Source organism: Dendrobates tinctorius, unplaced genomic scaffold (assembly GCF_039654945.1).
Source record: "Dendrobates tinctorius isolate UK_male_01 unplaced genomic scaffold, ASM3965494v1 ptg000155l, whole genome shotgun sequence".
Classification (NCBI taxonomy): Eukaryota; Metazoa; Chordata; class Amphibia; order Anura; family Dendrobatidae; genus Dendrobates; species Dendrobates tinctorius.
In genome coordinates, this window is record NW_027361822.1 from 23,538,068 (window position 1) to 23,564,408 (window position 26,341).

General features: G+C 46.7%; 1 protein-coding gene across 1 annotated transcript in view; it reads right to left on the bottom strand.

Moving 5' to 3' along the window:
• Window positions 1-26,341, bottom strand: part of LOC141051189 (uncharacterized) — a 101,744-nt gene that overhangs the window by 2,612 nt on the left and 72,791 nt on the right. The gene's annotated exons all lie outside the window — the stretch shown is intronic.

A 26,341-nucleotide genomic window follows, 5' to 3' on the forward strand; every position in this document is an offset into this window, starting at 1 on the left:
GTTTTTCAGTACATGATAAGGTAAAAGGGATGGTGTCATTCAAAATTACAACTTTTCCAGCAATAACAAAAGCACTAACACATATTTGTTGAAAAGAAACAAAAATGTACGGGATTTGGAAGACAAGGAAAACACAAAAGTGCAAAAATGAAAAATACTCTGGTCCTTAAACTTCAATTATTCTTGTAATACAGGAGGACTTTATTTTCTGGCCTCTCAGACACTGCAATGGATGGCTCCAGTACAAGCTCTTATATAACACTAGATGGTGGCCCGATTCTAACGCATTGGGTATTCTAGAATATCTCTCTCTCCCGCAGATCTCCCGACAGAGGCGTGTGTTGTTTAAATGCGCTGATTGGTCGTGGCTGGCCGGGCACCCGACGGAAGCGGGCGTTGTTCGAATGCGCTGATTAGTTGCGGCCGGCCGGGCGGGCCCAATCAGCGCCGCGGGATTTCCGTTACAGACAGACAGAATAAGACGATTATATAGTAGATAGAATTCTTAACAGAAAATATCTTTCAGGCTATTGAAGGTAAAAATATCAGACCTTTATGTACATCCTGGTAAGGAAGTGTTTACTGACCTTGGACATACTGATTCTGAAAGACAACACCGGCACTCAGTGCAAGGAGCTGCGCTTTAACTTCCTAAATGCTGCAATTGCTAGCGGTCGCAGCATTTACAAGGCAGGAAGATTGAGGGAGCACCCTCTGCCCTATGAACTCTGCTCCCTCGAAGTCATCGCGGGGGCCCGATTGTTGCCATGATGACCTGATGTCATGATGACATCCAGGTCACCAGGCTCTAGCAAACTTGTTAAACTTGTGAAACCACACAGCAAAGCAGAAAGCAGAGAAAGGCAAAACTATGCAAAAGATTCCAGCAAACAAATAACTTATCTGAATGATGCAAGACCAAGGAGGGGAAAAAGCAGACTTCACAATGCACAGCAAGACAAAAAAATCACCAGCAGCAACTGAAGGAAGCTTGTTCACTTAAATCCTCCCAGTCAGTAACTCCTCATACTCCAGATTACCCTCAACCAATACAGGATCAGGGGGCGCAGCCATGGGAACCACTGGCTCTACAAACCTTTTCAACAAAGATTTATGAAAAATGTGAATCTTAAACGTTCCTGGAAGAGCCAAATGGTAAGCAACAGGATTAAGGACTTCCAAAATCTTATAAGGTCCAATGAACCTTGGATTGAATTTTGGAGACACAACTTTCATAGGAATATTTTTTGAGGACAACCAAACCATGTCACCCATTTTAAACCGGGGACCATTTTTTCCTATGCCGGTTGGCAAACCTTTGGGCCTTCTCCTGAGAATGAGACAACTTATCCACTACTTGATCAAAAATCTGCTGCATTCTCTCTAACACTGAATCCACACCTGAGCAGGCCGATGCCTCCACCTGCCCTGAAGAAAAACGAGGATGAAACCCAAAGTTGCAGAAAAAAGGAGACATCAAAGTGGCAGAACTAGCCCTATTATTTAGAGCAAATTCGGCCAAAGGCAAAAATGAGACCCAGTCATCTTGATCAGCAGATAAAAAACATCTCAAATAGGTTTCCAAAGTCTGGTTTGTTCTCTCCATTTGCCCATTGGTCTGAGGATGAAATGCAGAGGTGAAGAACAACTGAATTTACAGTTTAGAACAAAAAGTTCTCCAAAATCTGGAAACAAACTGAACTCCTCTGTCCGACACAATGTTCTTGTCATGGTTACGACATGGTTAATGTCCTGTTCTCACAGGGTTAACTTTTGCCGGCCTCTCTTTGTATCTGGGAGGGGTATTTATACTCACTCCAGACTAGGATTCCCTGTCAGCTATACTTATTCTGGCTGTGTGTCTGACCCCCCTGGTGTGCGTGTATACTGCATTGCTTGTTTGATTCCCGTGTATGACCTGGTTTGTCCCCTCATTCTGTACTTCGTCTCTCGTTTTGATACTATTATCTTCTCCGATTCTGACCTCCTGGCTTGGCTATTGTTACTCCGTTACAGTTTGTCCCTATTGTACCGTCCATTGCCCGTTCTGGTTTTCTGATCTATTGCTAGGTCCTAACTATTCGCTCTGTCTTACCCTTTGGTACTGTCCTGCTATCTCGTGCTTTGACCAGGCTTGATCTGGTTTACATCCCTGTCTATGCCCCTTGGTAACTTGTCCCGTAGTTACCTTTCTAGGAGTTTCCCTGCATCTCCTAGCTCTGTGGAGCTTAGGTCACGCCCCCAGCAGTCACGTGCTTCAGGTCCTGATAGTCTGAAGCACACATCGTCACCGCTGCTGCCCCACTCCACAGGTATCTTTAAGCACTGTTTTTGTACTCAGGACACGCGCACTGGCTCAGTGAGCAAGTGCAGTGCGGTGTTCCTGACATTATAGCTGACCATTTCAGTTTTATTTCCTCTGAAGGAAAAAAAAAAAAAGTGTGTTATCCTCATGGATCCCATACAAGCTTTGGCTGATCAGGTCAAGCACCTGACCCAAATGTTCCACAAACTTAATGTGTAAAAGCGCACAATGGCCCATAGCCAGCAACAGTTGGTGGATACTGTGCAGGGGGCTGTCGCTGCAGGGACTCCTAGTGCTGGGGAAAGAGACGTGTCATTGGCATCCCCAGAATCTCCGGTCAAATTGCCAGACCCTTTCTCAGGGGAAAAAAGGGAGTTCAGGTCGTTCAGAGAAGGATGCAAGCTTTTTTTTTCTCTGAGGCCCCGCTCCTCCGGGGATGAGTTCCAGAGGGTGGGGTCGTCATTTCCCTACTTCGGGGGGGCCCCACAGGCATGGGCTTTCTCTCTCCCTCTGCTCCTGAACGTATGTCTGTGAATTTGTTCTTTGAGGCTCTGGGGCACATTTATGATGAGCCTGATAGAGTGTGTCTAGCAGAGGATATGGTGATGAGTGTGACACAGGGGAGGCACTCTGCTGAATGGTTCTGCTCAGAGTTTAGACGTTGGACCGCCAAAGTATCCTGGAACGACACCGCCCTGAGGGGGTTGTTCCGCAGGGGCCTGTCTGACCATCTGCAGGATGCTCTGGCATTACATCCTCCCCCTGATACCCTGGAGGATGCCATGATGCAGGCGGTCCGTATGGACCGGAGACTCCATGCTAGAGGAATGATGCAACAAGAGTCTCCCTTGTACCCCAAATTGTGTGACACTGCATCTGTATCTGAGCCCATGGAGGTTGGGTCAGTCTAGGTTAAGGAGAAAGAGAGAAGGCACCGTAGAGACAATCTACTATGCTTTTACTGTGGCGCCTCTGGACATTGGAAAAGGAATTGACCCTCCTGCCCTTCTTCAGAGAAACCATCAGAGAAACGACTGAGTCTGGGCAACAATCGAGGAGGTTGTCCAGACTCCCAGGTACATTTTTTCTCATGTAAAAAGATGGTGCTCCAGGTTGAATTGGAACTTGTTGGCGGTCCTGTTATGACCACCGCCTTTGTTGACTGTGGTTCCTCCATTAATCTGATTGATGCCCAAGTTGTGACTCTTATAAGATAGGGACAGTCAGGTTAAAAGACCCTGTTAAAATTGTGGCTGTGGATTCATCCTCTCTTAACCGGGATGGAATTTGCTTTATGTCTGAAGTTTTTTCTATGAAAATGGGTTCCAATCATGTGGAAAGTTAAGTTGTTTCATTATGAATAATCTGCCTGCATGACTGGTATTGGGGATGCCCTGGTTACAACGCCACAATCCTCTCATTGATTGGGTGAAGGGGGAGATCATCCGATGGGGATTTAATGATAATGATCTGTGTTGTAACCCGGTTCCTTTTGTCAATCCGATAAGATCTATATCTGTGTCGTCTGTCGGTCTGGAGGGTATTCCAGAGTACCTGAGAGACTTTGAAGACGTGCTTTCCGAAAGCGAGGCTGAGGCGCTCCCACCACATAGACCATTTGATTGTGCTATCGATCGTACCTGGAGCCAAGTTACCCAAGGCTTGTTTGTTTAATTTGTCCGGGCCTGAGCGCCAAGCTATGAAGGAGTACATCAAAGAGAGCCTTCGCAAGGGGCATATTTGGCACTCGGTCTCACCCGTGGCAGCGGGGTTTTTCTTTGTAAAGAAAAAAGATGGTGGGTTGCGACCATGCCTCGACTTTCGGGAACTGAACAAAATTACTGTTAAGAACACGTACCCTCTCCCGTTGATTCCTGATCTATGCAACCAACTCACAGGGGCCAAATGGTTTTCTAAGCTCGATCTACGAGGGGCTTATAACCTTATAAGGATCCGGGAGGGGGACGAATGGAAAACAGCGTTCCTGACAACTGAGGGGCGGTTTGAAAACCTGGTTATGCCCTTCGGCCTCAATAACGCTCCTGCTGTTTTTCAGAACTTCATTAATGTTGTTTTTTCTGACTTGATTGGGCGTTATGTAGTCATCTACTTGGATGACATCTTGATATACTCTGAGGACAGTCAGTCACACTTACACCATTTACGTACGGTTCTTATGAGACTCCGGGAGAACCATTTGTATGCTAAGCTGCAGAAGTGCTCATTTTTTATGCAAGAAGTGTCTTTTCTGGGTGTAATTGTATCCGGGGAGGGATTCCGCATGGATCCAGGGAAGGTTCAGGCCATTACCGATTGGGTGCAGCCTCATGACCTGAAGGGGTTTCAGCGATTTCTGGGCTTCGCTAATTATTATAGGAAGTTCATTAAAGGGTTCTCGCAGGTGATGAAACCCTTGACGGACCTCACTCTTAAAGGGGCAGATGTAAAAAATTGGTCCGTGGCCGCAAAAAAATCCTTCCTTACATTAAAGAAGTGTTTTACCACAGCCCCTGTGTTGGTTCAACCCGATTCGTCAAGACCTTTTATCATTGAGGTCGACGCTTCAGAGGTGGGGGTAGTATTGTCACAGGGCCCCTCTACCCTGACTAACCTCAAACCCTGTGCCTTTTTCTCTAAGAAGTTCTCTTCGGCCAAGAGAAACTATGATGTCGGTAACAGGGAATTGTTAGCGGTTAAATTGGACTTCGAAGAATGGAGGCATTTTTTGGAGGGGGCCGCTCATCCCATTACGGTCATCACTGATCATAAAAACCTGGCCTATATCAAGTCTGCTAAGAGATTGACCCCCAGACAGGCTCGGTGGGCACTTTTTTTTTTTTCTCGATTTCATTTTACCATCACGTTCCGACCAGGGTCTAAAAATGTAAAGGCGGATGCCTTATCCCGAAGTTTTGATTCTGTGTCCCCTCCAGAACCTCCTTCTTCCATTCTTCAACCGGGAGTGGTTGTAGCCAAAATCTCCTCTGAGTTACAGAGAGAGATTCTGGAAGTACAAACGCAAGCTCCCAGGAATAAACCCCCAGGTAAATTGTTTGTACCCGAACAATTCCGTCTCACACGCCTTCAAGAATTTCATGATTCTGTGTTAAGTGCACACCCTAGTATTGCAGCTACCCGGGGGGGCAGTAGCTAGGGGTTTTTGGTGGCCCTCTATGGGTACTGATATAAAAAGGTTTGTAAATACTTGTAGGGTGTGCGCGCGCTCTAAAAGCTCTCAGGTCCGGCCAGCCGGGGAATTGGTGCCTTTGCCAATTCCGGATATACCATGAACACACCTGTCCATGGACTTTATCACTAATCTTCCATCTTCCAAGGGCAACTCAGTGGTATGGGTAGTGGTTGATAGATTTTCTAAGCAAGCCCACTTTGTGCCATTACCTGCGTTACCATCTGCTGAAACCTTGGCCCGCTTGTTCATACAGCACATTGTTCGATTGCATGGAGTGCCCGTGAACGTGGTGTCGGACAGGGGTGAGCAATTTGTGGCCAGGTTTTGGAGAGCGTTTTGTATGAAGTTGGGGGTCACGTTGTCATTCTCCTCTGCCTATCACCCGGAATCCAATGGACAGACTGAACGCGCCAACCAGTCGTTGGAGCAGATTCTGAGATGCCTGGCCTCCTCCAGACAGGAAGACTGGTGTGAAGTATAGCTCATGGCAGAATTTGCATTCAACTGTCGTATTAATCAGTCTACCGGAAAGTCTTCCTTTCAGGTCAATTATGGGTTTGTTCCTCAGTTTGGGGAATTTTCCCGTAGGGATTCGGATTGCCCTGGTGCCGAGGGGATGGAACAACAGTTAAAAACCCTCTGGAGGGAGGTGCAGGGGAACATCTCCAAAGCCCAGAAGAAGTACAAACATTTTGCGGACAGGAGGAGGGGGGTTGGGTCCTGCGTTGACAGTGGGGGAAAAAGTCTGGTTGTCCACCTGTAACATCAAACTTAAAATACCCTCTATGAAGTTGGGCCCAATATTTATTGGACCATACAAGATTGTAGAGGTGATCAACACGGTGGCATACAGATTACAGTTGCCCACCTCCTTCAAAATATCTAACGTCTTCCACAGGTCCCTATTAAAACCCGTGGGGACAGTTAGAGAAGATCCCTCATCTGTGGCTCCACCAGTGTTGGTAGAGGGTCAACTGGAGTACGAGGTAGGGCGCATCATTGATTCACGGTGGGTGCGCCAGAGACTTCAGTACCTTATTCATTGGAAGGGATATTCCGTTGAGGATCGATCATGGGTTCCGGACAGTTCGGTGCACGCTGATCGACTGGTGCGGGCTTTTCATGCCAGATACCCTGAGAAACTTGGGGGCCCAGTGCTCCCGTTAAGATGGGGGTACTGTCATGGTTAGGACATGGTTAATGTCCTGTTCTCACAGGGTTAACTTTTGCTGGCCTCTCTTTGGATCTGGGAGGGGTATTTATACTCACTCCAGACTAGGATTCCCTGTCTGCTATACTGTTATTCTGGCTGTGTCTCTGACCCCCCTGGTGTGCATGTATACTGCATTGCTTGTTTGATTCCCGTGTATGACCCGGTCTGTCCCCTCACTCTGTACTCCGTCACTCGTTTTGGTACTATTGTCTTCTCCGGTTCTGACCTCCTGGCTTGGCTATTGTTACTCCGTTACAGTTTGTCCCTATTGTACCGTCCATTGCCCGTTCTGGTTTTCTGATTTATTGCTACATCCTGACTATTCGCTCTGTCTAACCCTTTGGTTAGACATACATATTTCCCATAAGGGTGGGGGCATTGCCCTAGAATCACTGCGTTGAGAAACATGTGATGGTGTCTCCGCAGTGTTGGATGTTGATCTCCATGAGTTCATTCATCCTCATTTTTCACAGTCTTCTACTAGGCATTGCTCCTACTGGCCAGTTTCCTACTCCACACTGATGAGGGACAATACCCTGAAACAGCTGTCTGTGGATGGATACCATGTTTTGGCATAGATGTTTCCTTCATTGGAGACTGCCCTTCCCGTGGTTGTTCCCTCCCAGGGAAAGACCTGGCTAGTCATTGCTTGCGTTGAGAAACATGTGATGGAGTCTCCGTGGCTTGTGTTTTGCATATATTTACTTATTTCCCATAAGGGTGGGGACATTGCCCTAGAATCACTGCGTTGAGAAACATGTGATGGTGTCTCCGCAGTGTTGGATGTTGATCTCCATGAGTTCATTCATCCTCATTTTTAACCCTTTGGTACTGTCCTGCTATCTCGTGCTTTGACCCAGCTTGATCTGGTTCACGTCCCTGTCTATGCTCCTTCGTAACTTGTCCCGTAGTTACCTTTCTAGGAGTTTCCCTGCAGCTCCTAGCTCTGTGGAGCTTAGGTCACGCCCCCAGCAGTCACGTGCTTCAGGTCCTGATAGTCTGAAGCACGCATCGTCACCGCTGCTGCCCCGCTCCACAGGTATCTTTGAGCAATGTTTTTGTACTCAGGACATGCGCACTGGCTCAGTGAGCAAGTACAGTGTGGTATTCCTGACAGTTCTCAGCAATACCGTGCAAACGATCCACCTGTTGTAAAGACAAGGGCACAAACTCAGAAGAAGATGGCAACTTTGGGAGTGGTACGAGATGGACCATCTTAGAAAATCTGTCACAGATCACCCAGATAACCATCATTCTCTGAGAAACAGGGAGATCAGAAATAAAATCTATTGAAATATGGGTCCATGGCCTCCTGGGCACCGGCAGGGGCATTAACAAACCACTAAAACGAGAACAGGGTTTGGACCGTGGACAAGTCCCACAGGACTGCACAAAATTCCTGACATCACGAGATAAAGCAGGCCACCAAAAAGACCGACTCACCAAGTCTCTGGTACCAAAAATACCAGGATGACCAGCTAACACGAAGCAGTGAATTTCAGACATTACTCTTCTCCTCCACTGGTCAGGGACATACAATTTCCCCATAGGGCATCATTCAGGTTTGTCCTCCTGAAATTCCTCCAGGGCAAGTCTCAAATCGGGTGAAATGGCGGAAAGAACCACACCCTCATTTAGAATGGTAGTAGGTTCGGTCACATCAAGAGAATCAGCAAAGAAACTCCTACAGAGGGCGTCCGCCTCAACATTCTTAGTGTCCGGAAGAAAGGAGATCACAAAATTGAAACATGTGAAAAACAAGGCCCACCTAACCTGTCTAGGGTTCAATCGCTTGGCTGATTCGAGATAGATCAGGTTCTTGTGGTCGGTAAGGACCACAACTTGATGTCTGGCTCCCTCCAACCAATGTCTCCACTTTTCAAAAGCCCACTTCATGGCCAACAATTCCCGATTCGCCACACCATAGTTACATTCAGATGGGGAAAATCTTTGAGAAAAGAAGGCACAAGGATTCATTTTAGAGGTTACCGGATCTCTTTGAGACAAAACGGCTCCTGCACCAATCTCAGAAGCATCTATCTCCACCTGAAATGGGAGGGAAACAGCAGGTTGCCGTAAGACCGGAGCAGCAGTGAATCTCCGCTTAAGCTCCTGGAACGCCGAAACTGCCTCTGGAGACCAATTCACCACATCAGCGCCCTTTTTGGTCAAATCCGTCAGTGGTTTTACAATACCAGAAAAATTACTTATGAATTTACAGTAGAAGTTAGCAAAACCTAAAAACTTCTGGAGGGCCTGCAAGGAAGTCGGCTGAACCCAATCATAAATGGCCTGGACCTTGGCAGGGTCCATTTCAATAGCAGACAGGGACAAAATGAATTCCAAAAACGAAATCTTTTGTACGCCAAAGAGACATTTTGATTCCTTAACATACAGATCGCTTTCTCTCAAAATCCGGAACACAGTCCGAACATGTTCCACATGAGAATCCCAATCACTGGAAAAAAATCAAAATATCGTCCAAATAAATGATCAAAAACTTATCCACAAAGTCCCAGAAAATATCGTTCATGAAAGATTGGAAGACGGAAGAGACATTAGTGAGCCCAAAAGGCATCACTAGGTACTCAAAATGTCCCTCAGGAGTATTAAACGCTGTCTTCCATTCATCACCATGCTTGATGCAAATAAGATTATACGCCCCCCTAAGGTCAAGCTTGGTAAACCAACTAGCACCTTTAACTCTGGAGAACAAAGCAGAAATCAGGGGTAACGGATACTGAAATTTAACAGTGATTTTATTAAGAGAACGATAATCAATACATGGCCTTAATGAACCATCCTTCTTGGCCACAAAAAAAACAGCACCTAAAGGTGAAGAGGATGGTCTGATATGACCCTTCTCCAATGACTCCTTGATATAAGATCGCATAGCATCATGTTCAGGTACAGATAAGTTGAAAAGCAGACCCTTGGGAAATTTACAAACGGGCAATAAGTCAATCGCGCAATCATAATTCCTATGAGGAGGCAAAGACGCGGATTTACTCTCACTAAATACATCAGAAAAATCAGCCAAATAATCAGGAACATCATGAGACTGGGGAGAGGTGGAGAAAACAGGAGTGTCACTAACAACACATTGACAACCCCAACTCACCACAGACACAGATTTCCAATCGAAAACAGGATTATGGGTCTGCAACCAAGGAAAACCCAGTACAATAATGTCATGTAAATCATGCAACAACAAACATTTACAATTCTCTTGGTGGTCTGGGGCGACCCGCATTATCACCTGGGTCCAAAACTGGGGTTTATTCTCCGCCAAGGGGGTAACATCAATACCCCTCAAAGGAATTGGGGTCCGCAGGGGTATCATGGGAAACCCACAACATTTGGCAAAGTCAAAATCCATCAGATTCAGAGCTGCTCCTGAATCAACAAAAGCTTTAGCAGAAAATGAAGACAAGGAGCAGATCAAGGAAACTGCCAAAAAGAATTTAGGCTGTACAGTGCCCATAGCAAATGAGTGGGCAAAACACTTTTCCCGCTTAGGGCAAACAGAAATAGCATGAGAGGCGTCCCCACAAAAGAAGCACAACTTATTACGCCTTCTAAACTCTTGGACTTTGCACCCTTAGACAAAACCCTATAACATTGCATGGGCTTAGAAGTTTGTTCAAAAGGCAGCACCGCCTTTAGCATAGTTTTACGCTCACGTAAACATCGATCAATTTGAATGGCTAGTGACAGAGTCGTTAAGTCCAGAGGGGACCGGAAATCCCACCATAACATCTTTTACGGTTTCTGCCAAACCTTTCCGAAAGAGAGCTGCTAAGGCGTCATCATTCCATTTAGTAAGGTCCGCCCACTTTTGGAATTTTTGACAATATACCTCTGCCGCATCCTGACCTTGGTTCAATGACAATAAGGTTTTCTCAGCTTGATCAATAACATTAGGTTCATCATACAACAACCCCAAAGCTTGGAAAAACGAATCCATATCAGCCAAAATAGGATTCCCAGGTGTCAGAGAAAAAGCCCAGTCCTGGGGATCGCCGTGCAACAGGGAGATGACAATTTTAACCTGCTGCACCGAGTTCCCCGAGGAGTTAGGTTTCAAGGCAAAAAACAGTTTACAATTATTCTTAAAGTTCAAAAATTTAGATCGATCCCTAGAAAATACATCAGGAATAGGAATTTTTGGTTCTACAGCAGACGAATGAGCGAGAAAGGCAGAAATTCCCCGAACTTCAGCAGCAAGCTGATCAACACGATCGGACAATTGCTTAGTCTCCATTAAAGAAAAAATCCTCCTACGGTCCCCAGAGAAAAAGAGTAAAAAAATATACAAAAAATTCTGACACTTTTTTTTTTTTTTAAATTCCTTCCTTCTTTACAGTACCCTAGAGTCTACAGTTTTGGGCTGGTGATTCTGTTATGATTCGGTCACCGAGGAGGATTACGAGAAATTAGCTAAGCAACCAGGAAACCAGAAAGGTTGGCAACTTAGCGGATTGCAGACCCCTAAACCTAACAACACAACTAGCACAACACAACTAGGATTAGCCGTGAGACGTGCCTACAATGCCCTAGACACCTCGGCACAGTCAGAGTTAACTAAGCCTAAAACAAGAAAGGTGAAAGCTAAATTGCCCCGGAGTAGAACCCCAAAGAAATAGCCCCCAAACATATATTGTCTGTGAGACAAGATGAGGCACAAATGCAGGCAGAAAATAGAGTGAGCAAACGATGGGGCCCAAACTGTCTAGATAGGACAGGACAGAAAAGATAATGAGCGGGGTCCAACACAAATCCCAACGGGGAATAATGCTGAATCCACGCAGCAAAGCAGAAAGCAGAGAAAGGCAAAACTATATCAAATGCAAAAGATTCCAGCAAACAAATAACTTATCTGAATGATGCAAGACCAAGGAGGGGAAAAAGCAGACTTAATGCACAGGAAGATAAACAAATCACCAGCAGCAACTGAAGGAAGCTTGTTCACTTAAATCCTCTCAGTCAGTAACCCATGACTTCCAATAATCATCTTCAGGTGATAGACTTCTGCAATACGATCAGCGCCACTACCCGCGACAACCACCAGAGGGAGCCCCGACTCAGAAGTCAGATCAAGAGAGTTCACAACAGCTCATTCTCTCCCAAGTTTCACCATATAGCTAAGCAGTATTGAACATATGGGGTATTTCTACATACAGTAGAAATTGTCTGACAGATTTTGGTGCCATTTTTACCCATTTCCCAGTGCGAAAATGTAAAATCTTGGGCTAATTTTGGTGGTAAAAATGCAATTATTTTTTTCTTCACAGACCAATGGTATAAAATTCTGTGCCCACCTGTGTTGTCAATATGGTCACTGCACCCCTAGATTAATTCATTGATAGGTGTAGTTTGTAAAATGGAGTCACTTATGGGGAAGTTCTGCTGTTCTGCCACCTCAGATGCTCTGCCAATTTGACATTACATCCTCAAACCAGTCAAGCAAAATCTGAACTCCAATATGGCGCTTCTTCCCTTCTGAGCTTTGCACTGTGCCTCAAAAGTAGTTTTCAGCCATATATGGGATATTGACATGCTCTGGAGAAATTGAAAAAAGCTGAGCTGTGATTGATTGCTATGAGCAACAGCTTTCCTTGCAACCAATCACTAAACATCTTTCATTGCACCAGAGCTGTTTAAAAGAAGCTGAGCTGTGATTGGTTGCTATGAGCAACAGTTTTCCCACTCAACAACACCTCAGCAGACACTGACTGGGTGGGAGAAATCTAACATCCCCGGGAACATAAGCTCCCAGCCACTGTCTGCCCCCAGAAAGGAGCAGAAAGCACATGAAAGAAATTAATCCCCCTCTCCCGTGCCCATATACCCATCACATATCCTCCATCCAATAGGCACATCTTCCCTCTTAAAGAGATCTCCGGTATGGTAGTTAGGGCAAATCCCTCAGCGCTCTGGTTCTGACCCCAGGCCTCTCTTAAAGGGACCTCCGGTATGGAAGTTAGGATCGTTCCACTCAACGCTGTGGTTCTGACCCCAGGGTCTCTTAAAGGGATCATTGGTATGAAAGTTCGGGCAATTCCACTCTGCGCTTTGGTACTGACCCCAGGCCTCTCTTAAAGGAATCTCCGGTATGGAAGTTAGGGTACATCCCTCACCGCTCTGATTCTGACTCCAGGCTTCTATTAAAGGGATCATTGGTATGGAGTCAGGGAAAATCCATCCAGCGCTTTGGTTTTGACCCCAGGTATCTCTTTAAGGGATCCCTGGTATGGAAGTGAGGGCAAATCCAAACTGCTCTTTGGTACTGACCCCAGGCTTCTCTTAAAGGGATCTCTGGTATGGAAGTTAGAGTAAATCCCTCAGCACTCTGATTCTCACCCCAGGCTTCTATTAAAGGGATCATTGGTATGAAAGTCATGGCAAATCCACTCAGCGCTCTGGTTCTGATGCCAGGCTTCTCTTAAAGGGATCCCCTGTGTATTAGGGATAGTAGTCCGGTGGCTCTGGCTGACGGATGATGTGGGATATTAGGGGTAGTAGTCCGGCGGTTGTTATGGGATGATGTGGGATATTAGTGGTAGTTGTCCGGTGGCTCTGGCTGACGGGATGATGTGGGATATTAGGGGTAGTAGTCCGGTTTTTGCAGATTCTTGGTTGAGGAATGTACAGATCCGGGAAATATTTTTGAGTTGAAGTTGGCAGGAAGTGGAAAGGGCTTGTATATGTGGTTTGAAAGAGAGATCAGTGTCAAGGATAACCCCGAGGCAGCGAGCTTGTGGGATTGGGGAGAGTGGGCAGCCGTTTACTTTAATGGATAGGTCCGTTGCGGGGGGTTGAGTGAGATGGGGGAAAGATGATGAGTTCTGATTTTTCCCTATTAAGTTTTAGAAATCTAGCGGAGAAGGATGAAATAGCAGACAGACATTGAGGGATTCTGGTAGTAGGGTGGGGATATCTGGTCCAGAGATGTAGATCTGTGTGTCATCCGCATAGAGGTGATACTGAAAGCCGTGAGATTCTATGAGCTGTCCTAGTGCGGTGAGGAGGTGGTGTGCTAGTGGGAGACACTGAATGTCCGGTCTGTTTGGTATGACGCGATCCAAGATAGGGCCAAGTCTGTGATGCCAAGAGATGAGAGGGTCTGTAGTAATAGGGAAAGGTCCAAGGTGTCAAAGGCAGAGGACAGGTCCAGGAGGAGGATCCAGGAGGAGGAGGACAAAGTAGTGTCGCTTGGCCTTGGCGGTTAATAGGTCATTGGTGACATTAGTTGAGCACCTTGAGGGGTACAGTATTTAGAATGGTGTCACTTTTGTGTATTTTCTGTAATATAGACCCCTCAAAGTCACTTCAAATGTTATGTGTTCCCTAAAAAAAGGTTTTGTAAATTTTGTCGGAAATGTAATTTACTAACTATTTTGTGTGACATAACACTGATTTAAGGGAATAAAAAGTTTTACAATTGCAAAAATTTTCACCAAATTTCCGGTTTTTATCACACACGCAAGTCATATTGAACAAATGTTACCACTATCATGAAGTACAATATATCACGAAAAAAAATCTCATAATCAGTGGGAACCGTTGAAGCGTACCAGAGTTATAACATCATAAAATGACACTGGTTAGAAATGTAAAATTTTGCCTGGTCATGAAGGTGAAACACGGATATTACTTACCGATAATGTGATTTTTCGTAACTCATGACTGCACCACCAGAGAGGGGAGAAAGGGCGGCACCTCCCTCCGTATCAGTTGGTTCAAAGAGCACGAGTGGAAACTCCCAGGTTAGTGTACACAACATAAATCATACATATATATTCCTAGTCATTCTTAACCATCAAAACCCCAAGGAATTGAATGAACAATTGAAGACTCCCAGAGCCAAAAAAAGTGATTACATAGGGAAAGAATATAAGGATGCTGTCATGGGTTATGAAAAAAAACACATTACCGGTAAGTAATATCCGTGTTTTTTCATGTGTTTTTCAGTCACCCATGACAGCACCATGTCACGATTGTGGTTTGTGGAACCACTGTGCCAGAGACCGTGGAGAGGTTGGAGGGGCGTGACTAAGCGATCACCTGACTATTCACTACTAGAGTCTCTGATAGTGAGGTTAGACTTGGCTCCTGATGAATGCCAGGTGCCACTCCAGGGCAGAGCAGGGCAGCAGCTGGACCAGAAGGACAGACTGGATGGAGCAGTAGGCAGAGCATGTATTAGAGTGCAGCTGACCAAGTTTGTATCAGAGTACAGCAGACTGAGTTTGTGTCAGAGACAGAGTTTGTACCAGTGTGCAGCTAGCAAGTTTTGCTTCAGAGTGCATCAAGCAGAATTTGCTTCAGAGTGCAGCAAGCAGAATTTGCTTCAGAGTGAAGCATGCAGGATTTGCTTCAGAGTGCAGCAAGCGGGATTTGCTTCAGAGTGCAGCAAGCGGGATTTGCACTTGGAGTACAGCAGGCAGGAGCAGCCAGGATTTGTACTTGGAGTACTACGGGCAGAATTTGTACTTAGTGTACAACAGGCAGGACTTGCACTGGTATGCGACCTTACACAAAATAGACTGAAACAGGAAGGTTGCTCAGGCACCTAACCAGTGGAGAGGAAGCAATACATATATAATGCCTCAAAACCATTGGCTCGGGAGGAAATAGCAAGTGCACGTGCTGGCCCTTTAAGAGGACGGGAGCACATGCACGCGTGCCCTTACAGCATGGCCAGAGACCCGGCTGGAAGTGCTGCTGGGAGCATGAGGAAGAGAGGGGCCAACTGCAGCACGGGTGAGTGAACTGACACGCCGGGAAGCCGACGTGGTGCTGACACGCCGGGAAGCCGACGTGGTGCTAACACACCATGTGAGGTCAGAGGAGGCTGATAGATCCATCCTGTAGTGCTTAAAGAAGGTGGATAGAGAGGACCATGTGGCTGCCTTGCAAATCTGGTCAATAGAGGAGCTTTCTCCACCCAGGATGCAGCCACAGCTCTTGTGGAATGGGCCTTTAAACCTTCAAGAATGGCCCGGCCTGCACTAACATAGGCTAGCTTGATCGCCTCTTTAACTAAGGTCTGCTTAGACACTCTAAATCCCTTCCTACCTCCCTGGAAAGATACAAATAGGGCCCTTTGATTTCTCCAGGGTTCTATCACCAACAGAACTCTAACATGTAGAGTGTGTAGCCTCTCCTCCTTCTGATTGCTGGGATTGAAACAAAAGGATGGCAATACAATCTCTTGTGACCTATGAAATCTGGTAACCACTTTAGGGAATCATGCTGGGTCTAATCTCAAAATCACCCTGTCTTCCATAATCTGAGTGTAAGGGGGGGTCTGCTCATAAGGCGTGTATGTCACTAATCCTGCGGGCTGAAGCGCCACCAGTAGGGGTGTTTTTAGCGATATTAGCTTTTCCGAGGCTGAATGCAGCGGCTCAAAAGGGCTCTCTATCAGCACATTTAAAACTAAAATTAAATCCCATGGAGGGGTTCTATACGTAGGGACCGATTTCACTCTACTACAGGCCTTAACCTGGAGACCCATTTATTCCCTGCTAGGTTAGGCTAGTTTCACATTTGCGCTTTTGAGTGCAGCGACGGCCTGTGCACGGCCGCCGCTAAGCCCCGCTCCCTGCCGCACCTCCGCCGGTAGCTCCGCCTACCGGTGCATGACGCTGCATGCGTCCTGGGTCCCCTATCTTTATCACTGGGGGCGCAGGCCGAGCGCAGTATGCGTTTGGCGGCACATGCGTCCTTTTCACGGTGCGCCGACCAGCGCCAAACGCAACTTGCTGCAGTTTGGTTGCGCTCAGCGCACCGTGAAAAGGACGCATGCGCCGCCAAACTCATACTGCGCACGGCCTGCGCCCCCAGTGATAAAGATAAGGGACGCAGGATGCATGCAGCATCATGCGCCGGTAGGCGGAGCTACCGGCGGAGGAGCGGCAGGGGCGGGGCTTAGCGGCGGCCCTGCGCAGGCCGTCGCTGCACTCAAAAGCGCAAATGTGAAACTAGCCTCAGTGTTATACAGCGCCCCCAGGGCCGAGACCTGAACCTTAAGAGTACTCACAGAGAGGCCTAATTCTAGCCCTTTCTGGAAGAACCTAAGTATCGATGTAACCGGAAACCCCCACCCCCCCAGTCCTGTTCCTGAAAAGGATAGGAACTTTCGCCACGTTCTCCATAGATTTTAGTGGTTATCGACTTCCTGCTACTGAGCAGGTTAGAAATTAACCTAGCAGAGAAACCCTTCTCTTCTAAAATTGCACTCAAATTCCAGGCTGTTAAATGCAGCCGGGAGATATGAGAAAGATGACCCCTGGGAAAGAAGGTCTTGATTCTTCAGAAGGACCCACGGATCCGACACAGACATTGTCCTCAGCCAATAAAACCACAGCCTTTTCGGCCAAAAGAGAGCTATCAGGATGACCCTTGCCTTGTCTTCTCGGATCCTTCTCAAGACAGCCGGGACGAGACATATTGGAGGGAAGGCATAGAATAGTCCTGAGGTCCATTTCATCCTGAAAGCGTCCACTATGTGAGGATTGTCTCCTGGATTCAGCAAACAGAATTTTTGGACCTTCTTGTTGTTTTTGGAGGCAAAAAGATCTAAGCGGGGACGACCCCAAAGCTCTACTATCTGCATGAACACACTGTCCTTCAGGGACTATTCTCCCTGACTTAGTTGATTGCGACTCATTAAGTCTGCCCTGACATTTTCTGCCCCTTTGATATGCAGGACCGATAATGAGAGGAAATACTTTTCTGCTCTTGCTAATAACCGGTCTGCCACTGACATTAGCTGGCGGGAACAAGAACCTTAGTTATTCTTCGGTCGCTCCTCCGGTTTGTCCTGGTCTCTGAATGGTCTCCTGCAGGCATAGCAACCTCAATGAAAAAAGCCCCGAAGATCCGAAAAGGGTGCACTGGGAAACCCTTTCTTTTTATCCCCAACTTTTTCAAGAATCTCGTCCAGGGCCGGACCAAACAGAAATTTATCCTCACAGGGGAGGGAACAAAGCTTGGTCTTTGCTTGTATGTCCTCCTGTGCCAACCTTTCAGCCAGTCCGCTCTGTGACCTGCATTGGATAATGCTGCTGACCTAGCTGCCAATCTTGCTGAAGCCACAGAGGCATCAGCTAGAAACGCCTGTTATGAACGAGTCACCGTAGGAGGCAAAAACAGAAATGCTAGCTAAGTCCAGAAAATCAGAGAAGTTGGCAGCTATCGGATTGCAGACCCCTGAACCTATCAACAACAACTAGCAGTAGCCGTGGGGGGTTCCTACGGTGCCCTAGACCCCTCGATCACAGCCGGAGAACTACATAGCCTAAAGACAGAAAGGGAAATCTAAACTGCCCCAGAGCAGACCCCAAAGCAATAGGCAGCCCCCAACATATAATGACGGTGAAGCAAGAAGAAAAACAGTAACACAGATAGAAAGATAGACAGAGCAAATGATGGGGCCCAAGCTAACTAGATAGGACAGGATAGAAAAGCTGCTGTCTGCAATCCGCCAAAAACCCTATCAACACAAGAGCCAACAGACTGACAGGGAAAAAGGCCCTGAAGATGCTAGGCTTCAAAAAGACTATGTCAGTACTCAGAATCAGACTGGTCTCCTAGAATCCCTCAGAGAAATCACCAGCGAGGCAGAAGGGCATTGGCTGCCTTATATCCAGTCAGCAACTCCCGTCACCCAGTCATCCTCCACCAGCTCAGGTGTTTGGCAATCAGCCTCACTACCTTCCTTCACCAGAAGAGGAAGCTCATCAGACCTCAATGGTGAAGGGGAAAATGAACTCACAACAGTACCTCCCCCTTGAGGAGGGGTCACCGAACCCTCATCCACGCCACAAGGGCGATCAGGGTGAGCCCGATGAAAGGCACGCACCAATCTTTTGGCATGAATATCAGAGGCAGAGACCCAGAATTTATCCTCCTGACCATAACCCTTCCACTTAACCAAATACTGGAGTCTCCGTCTAGCCAGACGGGAATCCAGTATCTTCTCTACCTCATATTCCATGTTACCTTCAACCAATACAGGGTCCGGAGGTGCCACCCCAGGAACTACTGGTTCAACAAACCTCTTCAACAAGGACTTATGAAACACATTATGGATTTTAAATGTGACCGGAAGAGCCAACCGAAAAGAGACCGGATTAATGATCTCCAAAATCTTGTAAGGTCCAATAAATCTAGGCTTAAACTTAGGAGAAGCTACCTTCATAGCGATATTTTTTGATGATAACCAAACCATATCACCCACCTTAAACCGGGGACCAATGGTCCTATGTCGGTTGGAAAACCGCTGGGCCTTTTCCTGGGAGAGAGATAACTTGCCCACCACTTGGTCCCAGAACTGGTGCATTCTCTCCACCACAGTGTCAACACCTGGGCAGGAAGAAGGCTCCACCTGCCCTGAAAAAAAATCGAGGATGAAACCCAAAGTTACAAAAAATAGGTGACATCAAAGTGGCAGAACTAGCTCTATTATTTAAAGCAAATTCGGCCAAGGGCAAAAATGAAACCCAATCATCCTGATCAGCGGAAAAAAAACATCTCAAATACGACTCCAGGGTCTGATTTGTTCTCTCCGTCTGCCCATTGGTCTGAGGGTGAAACGTAGAGGAGAAGGACAACTGAATTCCCAGCTTGGATCAGAAAGTCCTCCAAAATCTAGACACAAACTGGACTCCTCTGTCAGATACAATGTTCTCAGGAATCCCGTGCAAGCGAACCACCTGTTGAAAAACAGGGGCACCAACTCAGATGAAGATGGCAACTTAGGGAGTGGTACAAGATGAACCATCTTAGAGAACCTATCACAAATCACCCAAATAACAGTCATTCTCTGAGAGACAGGCATATCAGAGATGAAATCCTTAGAAATATGGGTCCATGGCCTCCTGGGGACCGGCAAAGGCATCAGCAACCCACTAGAGCGAGAACAAGGTTTAGACCGGGAGCAAGTCCCACAGGACTGCACAAAATTCCTGACATCACGAGACAAGGCGGGCCACCAAAAAGACTGACTCACCAGATCTCTAGTACCAAAAATACCTGAATGACCAGCAAATGCAGAGCAATGAACTTTAGACATCACTCTCTTCTTCCACTGGTCAGGAACATACAACTTTCCACTGGGACAACGCTCAGGTTTGTCCTCCTGGAACTCTTCCAGAGCATGTCTCAAATCGGGCAAGATGGCAGAAAGAACTACCCCTTCGCCTAAGATGGTAGCAGGCTTGGTCACCACAGAAGAATCAGCCAAGAAGCTCCTAGAAAGAGCGTCAGCCTTGACATTCTTAGTGCCAGGAAGAAAAGAGACCACAAAATCAAAACGTGTAAAAAACAAGGCCCATCTAGCCTGTCTAGGGTTCAAGCGTTTGGCCGACTCCAGGTAAATCAAATTCTTGTGGTCAGTGAGGACCACGACTTGATGTTTAGCTCCCTCCAACCAATGTCTCCACTCCTCAAATGCCCATTTCATGGCTAACAGTTCCCAATTCCCCACATCATAGTTACGTTCAGATGGGGAGAACTTTCGGGAAAAGAAAGCACAGGGATTCATTTTAGATGTTACAGGATCCTTTTGGGACAAAACAGCTCCTGCACCAATCTCAGAAGCGTCCACCTCTACCTGGAACGGGAGTGAGACATCAGGTTGCCGCAAAACCGGGGCAGAAGTGAATCTTCGCTTCAGCTCCTGAAAGGAAGAAACAGCCTCCGGAGACCAATTCAACACATCAGCACCCTTCTTAGTCAGATCAGTCAATGGTTTGGCAATACTAGAAAATTTTGCTATAAATTTCCGATAAAAATTAGCAAAACCCAAAAACTTCTGAAGGGCCTTCAAAGAAGTGGGCTGAACCCAATCATAAATGGCCTGTACCTTGGCCGGGTCCATTTCAATAGTTGACGAAGACAAAATAAATCCCAAAAATGAAATCCTCTGTACCCCAAAAAGCCATTTCGATCCCTTGACATACAGGGAATTCTCCCTCAAGATCCGGAACACAGTCCGAACATGTTCCACATGAGAATCCCTATCCTTGGAGAAGATCAAAATATCATCCAGATAGATAATCAAAAATTTATCCACAAAGTCTCGGAAAATGTCGTTCATGAAGCACTGGAAGACAGAAGAAGCATTAGTGAGCCCAAAAGGCATCACCAGGTACTCAAAATGTCCCTCTGGAGTATTAAACGCCGTCTTCCATTCATCCCCATGCTTAATGCGGATAAGATTATATGCCCCCCTGAGGTCAAGCTTGGTAAACCAGCAAGCACCTTTAACTCTGGAGAATAGATCCAAAATCAGGGGTAACGGATACTGATATTTAATAGTAATTTTGTTGAGGGCACGATAATCAATACAAGGCCTTAATGAACCACCCTTTTTGGCCACGAAAAAAAACCCAGCACCTAATGGTGAAGAGGATGGTCTAATATGACCCTTCTCCAACGCCTCCTTAATATAGGATCGCATAGCCTCGTGCTCGGGTACAGATAAATTGAAGAGCCGACCCTTGGGAAATTTACACCCCGGGCTCAGTTCAATTGCACAGTCATAACTCCTATGAGGAGGCAAAGACGCAGACTCATTCTCACTAAATACATCATAAAAGTCCGCCAAATAGTCAGGAACATCATGTGACTGGGGAGAGGTGGAAAAAACCGGAGCCTCACTAAGGGCACACAGACAACCCCAACTCACCACAGACACAGATTTCCAATTCAAAACTGGATTATGAATTTGCAACCAGGGAAACCCTAGAACAATGGTATCATGCAAATTATGCAACACCAAAAATCTGCAATTTTCTTGATGGTCTGGGGCAACCCGCATTACCACCTGGGTCCAAAACTGAGGTTTATTTTTCGCCAAAGGAGTAGCATCAATCCCCCTCAAAGGGATAGGCGTCCGCAGAGGTGTCATAGGAAATCCACAACGTTTAGCAAAATCCAAGTCCATTAGGTTCAGGGCTGCTCCCGAATCCACAAAAGCCTTGGCAGAAAATGTGGACAGGGAGCAGATCAGAGTAATAGCCAGAAGAAACTTAGGTTGAACACCAGCCACAGAAAACATGTGTACAAAACGTTTCTCTCGTTTAGGACAGACAGAAATAATATGCGCGGCATCTCCACAAAAAAAACACAGCTTATTACGCCTTCTGAACTCCTGACGTTGCTCCCTGGACAAAACTCTATCACATTGCATAGGTTCAGACACTTGTTCAACAGGTGGCAACACCTCCCGTGCAGTCCTGCGTTCACGTAAACGCAGATCAACCTGAATGGCTAATGACATAGAATTGTCAAGACCAGAGGGAACAGGAAATCCCACCATAGTATCTTTTACGGCTTCTGACAAACCCTTCCGAAAGAGAGCTGCCAAGGCATTATCAATCCAGGTAGTAAGGACCGCCCACTTTCGGAATTTTTGACAGTACAATTCTGCAGAATCTCGACCCTGGCTCAATGCCAACAGGGTCTTTTCAGCCTGATCAATAGCACTAGGTTCGTCATACAACAACCCCAAGGCTTGAAAAAATGCGTTCACATTAGTCAGAATAAGATCATCTGGTTTCAAAGAAAACGCCCAATCCTGGGGATCGCCACGCAGCAAAGAGATGACAATTTTAACCTGCTGCGTGGAGCTCCCTGACGAGTTAGGCTTCAAGGCAAAAAATAATTTACAATTATTTTTGAAATTCAAAAATTTAGACCGATCCCCAAAAAACACATCAGGAGTAGGGATCTTTGGTTCAGCAGCATGTGAATGAGCAAGGTAGGCGGAAATTCCCCACACTTCCGCAGCGAGCTGCTCCACACGATCAGACAATTGCTTTATCTCCATTGAGAGAAAAAAAAATTCCCCCTACGGCCTCAGAGATATAGAGGAAAAAATATACACACTTTTTTTTTTTTTTTTTTTACAATTCTTTCCTGCTATTGAGTACCCTAGGATCTGCGGTATGGCTGGTGATTCTGTTATGAACGAGTCACCGTAGGAGGCAAAAACAGAAATGCTAGCTAAGTCCAGAAAATCAGAGAAGTTGGCAGCTATCGGATTGCAGACCCCTGAACCTATCAACAACAACTAGCAGTAGCCGTGGGGGGTTCCTACGGTGCCCTAGACCCCTCGATCACAGCCGGAGAACTACATAGCCTAAAGACAGAAAGGGAAATCTAAACTACCCTAGAGAACCCCAAAGCAATAGGCAGCCCCCAACATATAATGACGGTGAAGCAAGAAGAAAAAACACTAACACAGATAGAAAGATAGACAGAGCAAATGATGGGGCCCAAGCTAACTAGATAGGACAGGATAGAGAAGCTGCTGTCTGCAATCCTCCAAAAACCCTATCAACACAAGAGCCAACAGACTGACAGGGAAAAAGGCCCTGAAGATGCTAGGCTTCAAAAAGACTATGTCAGTACTCAGGTATTTTCTGAAGACAGAGCAAAAAGACACAAAGGAATTCAGCTCACCCCAGCAGGGAATGACAGAATCCAGAAAAGCAAGGCAAAATAAAACCAAAACACAAATGCAAAAAGCAAGGCAGAAAACTTAGCTTTTGAGGAGCAGGAATCAGACTGGTCTCCTAGAATCCCTCAGAGAAATCACCAGCGAGGCAGAAGGGCATTGGCTGCCTTATATCCAGTCAGCAACTCCCGTCACCCAGTCATCCTCCACCAGCTCAGGTGTTTGGCAATCAGCCTCACTACCTTCCTTCACCAGAAGAGGGAGTTCATCAGACCTCAATGGTGAAGGGGGAAATGAACTCACAACAAACGCCGCTGCCCCTTTGAGGGTTGGTATTGACACCAGGATCATCTCTCTAGGTACCTGCTTAGAGATCTGGCCTCACATGTGGCTGCGATGGCCAGCATTAAGGCCCCTGCTGAGGACTCCCAAGCCGCTTTAAGGAAGCTATCAATCCTTCTGTCCAGCAGCTCTTATAATGACCCCAAGTCTTCAAAAGGAAAAGATTTCCTTGAAATCTTGGATATTGCTACATCCAGTCTTGGGGCTTTATACCAAGAGGAAGAAGCTTCCTCTTCAAAGGGGTACTTCCTTTTAAGGGAGGCCAAACCTTGTCCCTTTTTATCCGGTCTTTCCCACTCCCTCTTAATGAGGTTCTATATATGCTCGTTCACCTGGAAGGTTCTGCGCCTTTTCTGCCCCAGGCCCCCAAACATTAAATCTTGTGCAAATTTTTTGGTTTTCTGATTCACCAGACCAATTGTGGATCGTGTGGCCTTCACCAGCCTATCCGTCCCTTCTACAAGGAAGCAGTGACTGTCCTCTGCGCTGCTATCTGATGAACAGGTCTGGTCAGAATCCCCTTGGTACTCTTCCACAAACCCTGAAGACTCTTCGGGTGTTGAAAGGGAGAGTTTGGATCTCTTCGCTTCCCTACCCCATCTATCCTCTGGAGGGTCTAGTGCACTGATAGTCTTTTGCAACTCAATCAAGGATCTCAGATTGGCCGAGAAGTTAGGGGACTCCTCTGAGAATGTTTGTTCAATACAGTCCTGGCAAAGTCTCTTTGTTCAAGACCTCGCCATCTGCTGTCCGCAGATGGGGCACTCCCTATGATTTTATTTGGACCTGCACTTCCTAGGGACCCCCTATCCCCCGCCGCACAAAATAACAGAGAACGGAGGAAAGACAACAAGAGAGAGGAAAGAGAAAGAAAACCGGACATTAGTCTGCTGTACTTTCTCGTGGATCACTCACCACTCGGACGCTTTATATGGGTACCAGATTCGGAGGTTGGATGACATCAGAAAGATCTCCCTTGGAGACTGTAGACTTCTCCATCCTGGCACTGTGACGGCCATCTGCTGTACCCCGTGCGCTGCCCGAGTGGCCCCCACTGCTGCTGGCCGGATGAGGCTGCTAGGGTGCCTGCTGCCTTCTCTCATGAGGACATGACAGGCGTCTTTTCTCTGGCTGTTGGGACAACTCTTATTGCTCCTGCTGACATGGTGGCTGAAGCTGCTCAGGCGACTGCTGAGCTTCCATCCTGATGCCACCATCTGCCTTTTATACTCACGTGGAACCGCCGGCCAGCACACACAGCCTCTGGTACCGCCCCTTCCTCCAAAAGCCATCAGTCATCCGTATCCACTTCAGGTACACGATGCTGACCAGCGCATTATTCGGCTGCGACTTCCGGTGCGCGCTCCATCCCAGCCTGCCAGCGCTAGCGCTAACGGAGGAAGCACTGCCACACCATCAGGTTCTCTTCATCCGGCATGCCGATGCGTCCTGGCAGCATGGACTGCGCACCAGCCCGCACATAACCTCTCAGGGAAGGCACCCCATGGGGACCTCCGTGGCGCTCCGGCACCTGGTGGTGGCCGCAGCAGACCCCAGTCTGCCAAATCCCGACTGCCCCAGGCCCAGGCATTCTCTTCAACCAATTTCACCTGGAGCACCGATGTGCTCCCGAGCAGCTTGGGCAACAGGAGGGCACCCCACAGGGACCTCTGTGGCGCTACTGGTACCTGGTGACGGCTGCAGCAGACCAATGTCTGCCAAAACCCTGACCATCCCAGACCCAGGCGCATCCTCTTCAATCTTCACCGCCGATCTTACTGAGGGTTTCCAATCAAGGACAGGAACCCAGCTGATGCGGAGTGAGATGATGCCCTTTTTATCTTGAAGGTTTTCTGTCCTTGAAGGGCCGATCCCTCTCTCGTGGTGCTGTCATGGGTGACTGAAAAAACAGGCTTTAGGAGTAAAGGGGTTAAACTGAACCCGTCATCAGGTTTTCCCATATAAAGTGTGGGCACTACCATAAGACCTCCTTTATGGCATATTAGAATGCTGTAAAAAAGTCCTAAATAGACTCAGTAGATCCCAAAATGGTAATTGGACCTACCAGTAATCTGATTTCCAGGAAGTCCCTCAGGACAGCACACAGGAGGTGTAGATGGTCGTTCCCACCTACACTCTCCAGTGTCTTTCAAATTACCAAAGAAGAATGGATGCAAATGGTCTATATATAAGAACTAAACAAAACTCATCTGCAAGAAACATAGGTTTAGGAGAAATAACAACACTGTCCTGGTGACTGCATGATTGTGATATGGTCGTAATACACTGGAGTACCACAGCCAGTAACTAAGAAGAATCTGCATTTACAGTCGTAGCCAAAAGTATTGACACCCCTGCAATTCTGTCAGATAATACTCAGATTCTTCCTGAAAATGATTGCAAACACAAATTCTTTGGTATTATTATCTTCATTTAATTTGTCTTAAATGAAAAAACACAAAAGAGAATGAAGCAAAAAGCAAAACATTGATCATTTCACACAAAACTCCAAAAATGGTCCAGACAAAAGTATTGGCACCCTCAGCCTAATACTTGGTTGCGCAACCTTTAGCCAAAATAACTGCGACCAACCGCTTCCGGTAACCATCAATGAGTTTCTTACAATGCTCTGCTGGAATTTTAGACCATTCTTCTTTGGCAAACTGCTCCAGGTCCCTGATATTTGAAGGGTGCCTTCTCCAAACTGCCATTTTTAGATCTCTCCACAAGTGTTCTATGGGATTCAGGTCTGGACTCATTGCTGGCCACCTTAGAAGTCTCCAGTGCTTTCTCTCAAACCATTTTCTAGTGCTTTTT